Source organism: Gavialis gangeticus, unplaced genomic scaffold (assembly GCF_001723915.1).
Source record: "Gavialis gangeticus isolate Ggan-Ray unplaced genomic scaffold, GavGan_comp1, whole genome shotgun sequence".
NCBI lineage: Eukaryota > Metazoa > Chordata > Crocodylia > Gavialidae > Gavialis > Gavialis gangeticus.
In genome coordinates, this window is record NW_017729029.1 from 20,337,512 (window position 1) to 20,343,015 (window position 5,504).

The window sequence follows — 5,504 nt, forward strand, 5'->3', positions numbered from 1 at the left end:
CATACACACACACACACACACACAGAGTATATATATGCACACACATATACACACGCACACACAATTTAGATATATATACATACACACACACACACACACACACAATTTAGATATATACATACACACACACGCACGCGCACACAAAACCATGTCCTGATAATAGATATACATTTTTTTTTACCTATATACAAAATGTATCTATAGATAGATAGATAGATATCTCTCTATATCGAGATTTTTTTTTACCTTGCCTTAACAAGACAAGGTAAAAACATATATCTATACCTAGATATCTAGATATATATGGTTTACTTTGTCTTAACTATTGGCATCTGTCTTGTGACTTGTGGGGTTTTTTAATGGCTCTTATTGGTGTGCATAACTAAACTTCCTTTAGCAATGATATATATACATATCATTATGGCCAGTGGCCAAAAATAAACAGATGTTGGCCAATAGGGTTGTTAGCATAGGCTGCTTACCTGGATTTTTAGGAAAAAATAATAAAAAGAGTGCTCAGAATAACATATCCCATACAATGCCACATATATAATCAAGCAAGATGTGAGAATTCAAAATCAATACACTTTTGTATGAAGTAGAAGCTTAAAAACAGAAGCTTAATGGCTGAAGTTCCAAACATCTGCAACCAGCATATCTACAGACACTGACAGAACTAGAAATGAATCTCCAATATGCAACTCGGGTCAGGAACTTACACAGCTGAAAATCCATTTTAAGGAACTGAAGAAATTGCAGTTCTGGAATACTGGATTCTGAACTCCAGATTCTTAGTTTCCCTCTAACATTTTAAAATATAACTTACACACAGAATAATTCATATTACTACAAATGTCCTGATTTGTTTCTACAACAATATTTTAAACTCCTCCCATAAAACTACAAAATCAATGTACAATTACCATCTACCATGAATGTCCAATTTTAAATGCAACGTATAATTGGCTTTTACCCCAATTCAAACACTGAATGCTTAAAAAAGTGAGCATTTATACAGCAAGTAAGGAGAATATAAACCTTTAGGGAGTGAACAAAAGTAACAAGTTACACCATTAACTACTCTGGATTATATTTTCTATACTCCTAAATTCTATGCCTATAACCATTCTTATCATTAGGGAAACATTAGGAAGATTAGTTCACAGTTACTCTTCAAAACACTGTTACCCAATTCATTAACAAGGCAGTACAATAACTGTTTCCAAACAAAGCTGTTTAGGAAATTTTATCACATAGGAATGAGCAGCAAAGTTTAACAATGTGTACAACTGGCATCTGTATTTTAAAAGACTGATTTGCTTCTTAACTTGTTTGATTTGCTGCTTAATAACCAATCTTAGACTTTTGCCAGATTGCCTCATTTTAATTGGAATACATTTCAAAATCTCTCTAGCAAACTGAAACACCTTCACAACTATATCTGAATGAGAAAACAACATTGTTAACAAAGACTTCAAGAAAAAAATGTCAAAGTATTTAAAAATAATTAAGAATGAATCTTTCAGTGGAGGTTAGGAAGCTTTTATCAGTTCTTAAAAGCTATTTAGGTACTTAATTCCTTTTCAATTCAATAGGCATTCAGGCCCTAATAGGAAGTTATAGTCTCAGGCTCACATATTTAAGGATAAATATCTTTAAGCACATTTAAGGCCTAAATCATTTAAACATTTTTAAAGTTACACTAATTTATAATGCTGCATGTGCATGTGGTAGAGGGGAGAGAGGGGGGTTTCTCTTGCTGGAGTGGCGAGTGAAGTAAAGCCTGGCAGTAAGTTTTTCATTTATTACAATGTTGATATTTGTCCTAAATAATCACTTCAAATACTCTTTCCATTGGACTCAAATCAATTCAACTGATATCAAACCGCAATCAAATAAAAGAAGAAATTATGCTAATATGTATAGCACCATGAAGTAACTACTAGAAGGGATCATGTAATCAAGAATTTTGTGGGCACATCTACACATGCATATTAATGCAACCCAATAAACTCTGGTCCTAATTGCACCACAGTTTATTGCTCCTGGGCAAGCATTTACACATGCACCTGGGATCGCAGCACATTGCAGGTTGTTAGCATAGGCTGCTTAGCTGGATTTTTGTAGGGAAAAATAATTAGAGGAGCACTCAGAAAAACATATTCCATACAATGCTACATACATAATTAAGCAAGATGTTATGCATGGGTTGGAGCAGTCCCAGCTGGCAGAGGCTCCGGGGGGGTCAGCCTGCCAGGCCAGGGCTGCTCCTCCCCAGATCAAGTGCTGTGGAGGGGCTGCCTGGGACACAAGAGAACTTCAGTGTGGGTCTAGCCAACAGGCAGCCCCCATAGTGAAGCACTCTTGTACCCCAGCCAGCCAAGGCAGTACCTACACACAGTTGCAGAGTTTTTTTTACTCCAACAGAAGAGTACTTGTATTTACAAATAAAAGTGCTGCAGAGTAAATTAGTTTACCCCAGCCTAGTAGGAGTGCACGTGTAGATGCACAAAATTTACTGTGCACCTAATTAGTCTACTGTGCAGTAAACATCGTGTAGAAGCATCCTGTATGTGTCTCTCTACACCATATTGCTAGAGTTCAAGGGATCATGACCTTTTAGCTCTCTATATTTAAAGACAGTACTTGTTGCTTAGTCAAAGGAAAAAATAAACCCACTGGCTAAACCTATTGAGGACACTGGTCAATAGGCTTGTTTCAGATTTGTAAACTACAATGCAAAGTACACTTGGTGATGAAGATAAATCACCATTAGAAAGAACATTCATATTCCTTAGTGTAAGTGCTAAATCCATACTGAAATATCTGGTATTTGATCCTAGACATGATTCTCCCCAATAGAACTGGCAACAGTTTGTCAAGCTGCTGTTATCAAGGCATAGAAGCAAGCACTCTGAAGGCCAAGGGTATGGAACCAGTTCTGGCGAAATAAGGAAAAAGTAAAGATATTCAAGACAGCCCTAGATAATCTGAGAATTCTGATTAGATTTTTCTAGTCCCTGAAGGTTAACTATGGAGAAAAAACTCTCTCTCTCTAGATTTCCTCAGAAAAATATGAAAGAATCAAAGCATAAAACATGTTAACTCTGTAGAGGACAAGGAACATGTTGTATTACTACCATCTCCAACAGGAAGACAGCATCTTAAAAAAGCGTTGAGAGAACAAACAAGATTAAGCCACACACAAGTCTTCCTCCAACTTATCAAAAACAACTTTCTTTCCTTCTCCTGTATTTCCCAAGTGTCTGATGAAATACTCTAAAATTCCCCAATGTCCTCTCTCAAACAGCATTTGCCAGTTCATCCTCTCCCATACTGATGAGCAACGATGTCAATTCTAGTATTATAAAAGCCTAAGTCTGTCTGTAACACTTTATTCATACTCTGATTGGGTGATGGAAACAGCCAATCAATCAGAGTCCTCCAAGCATGGGGAAGTGTTACCATAATTCCAAAGCTGCACCATGGACCGGGCAGAGGGTTGGGGAGCCGAGCCCAGCAGTGCTGGCCTTGGCTCCCCCACCCCAATCCCTTCAACAGGCAGAATAGTGGCAGCATGGTTCGTTAGGTGGCGGCACTCCATCCCAGCTTCCCACCCTCCGCCCTCATTCTTGATGGGCAATTGGCTAGTAAATAAATAATACTAAAAAGCTGGGGAGGGGAAAAAACATTTTCTGTACAGAAATCCTGAGAGATTACTTGACCCATCATATTTTTATGTCATCTTATTGTGTGAATAAACAATTCCATTAAAATAATCTTAACATTAATTTCCTTTGATGAAAGGTGTCTGAAAAGAAATACATACGTTTTCTGGCAAACAAAATATAAATATTACAACAAACTTTCAATTTAGACATTCAAAAAAATGTGTTAAGTATCATACAGTGAGAATACCAAGTATTCTTCAATTTGGTGACAAATAAAAGGGCAGTACCTGTTCAATTAACAGGAAAAGCATACATCACCTAGAGACCTAAAATAAACCACACTGCAGTCTTTCTGTGGCCACCACATGCCAAGATTTTTCAAAGAAAAGTAGCATACTACCTAAAACAGAGTCTCAAATCTCAACAAACTTTAAAAGGTGGTTTAAGATAAACAGAAACAAGAATCCCAAATAGATATGCAGCCATTATTGCAGAATATGCACCCATACATAGCACTATTCAGGAATGTAATTGCTACCATGCTTTAAATTCAACAATCTTAACTGAAACTATTAAGCATAGAAAAGAGCTAGATAACTATGTATGTATATAAATATGTATTTATCTACATAATTTAATCTAAATCATGGTCAGTATATCAGAAGACTTTTATTCCTCAACTCAATAAATTTGCAACAAAAGTAGTCAAGTTGTACATAATGTTTTAAAGCAAAACTTGCCTCAAGTAACAAGCAAAAACATTACCTCCAGTGGCAATATTCCCTAGCACGATACATTGTGAAAAGTGTATAAATGTAAAATATCTTTCAACATAAAAGCCTTAAAACAAAAGCAGCCACATAAAAGTAAAAATGGTATAACTAAATAAAGCATTCTGTTTCCTAAGCAGAAACCTAAATAGCAGTTTTGCCTTTAAAAGTCAGTTTTGCACATTTAACCTATGAACACTTGATTCATCTGACCTCTATTAATCTTCTAGATGTGTGTCCCTATAGCGCAACATATTCTAACCAGTTGAGAAATGGAGGGGGAAGATTTGTAGCTACAGCAGGAATTCATTCTTTTTGTACTTAGCACTTTTTGGACTATAATTTGTTGAATTGCCTCATTAACTCCTGAGTAAGTTATTACTAAACCATACCTGAACAGTACTTGTTCTTTATGAGCACCTGACATAGGAACTATGGATAAATGGCCCATGCATTAAATAATGATCGACTGTTCATTATTATTCATCACAACTAATCATCAGTCTTGAAAAGTCTGTGAGCAACTTCAGTTTAAAGCATACAAATAATTATATTTAAAACTTACAAAACTTCAGCATAGTACAAAAAATTCAAAACCATAATAAATGATTCCATTATTAGTCAATTACAATTCAATTTTTTTGCAGTTGAAATTCTGACATGAATTATCCCACATAAACAAAATATAAGTACATCCTTGAGAAATTAGCTAGTTTTGCAGCACTGAAATTGTTTAAAGGCCACTAGAACCAATTTTATTTTGACTCTATGAAAATCTCTAAAGCCAAATTGCTGCTTTTCTACTATATTGGTTTCTATGCATCAATCATGTATACATCTCATTTGATTTTATGAACTGAATGCGAAGACTATGTAACATCACTAAACATGTGAACCAGCATAGAACAAGGAACTGAAACCACACGGGGGTGGGAGGGAAATTAAAGTTAGAAAAAAATAATTATGAATGATTAATGGGTAGATCAACCTGTATAATTTACCTATTTTTATCTTGGTTCTTCTCCCCTACACACACACACACACACACACACACACACACACA

General features: G+C 35.6%; 1 protein-coding gene across 1 annotated transcript in view; it reads right to left on the reverse strand.

Annotated features, from left to right (window-relative positions):
• DIAPH2 (diaphanous related formin 2) overlaps positions 1–5,504 on the reverse strand; it is an 899,992-nt gene that overhangs the window by 727,532 nt on the left and 166,956 nt on the right. The window lies entirely within an intron of this gene.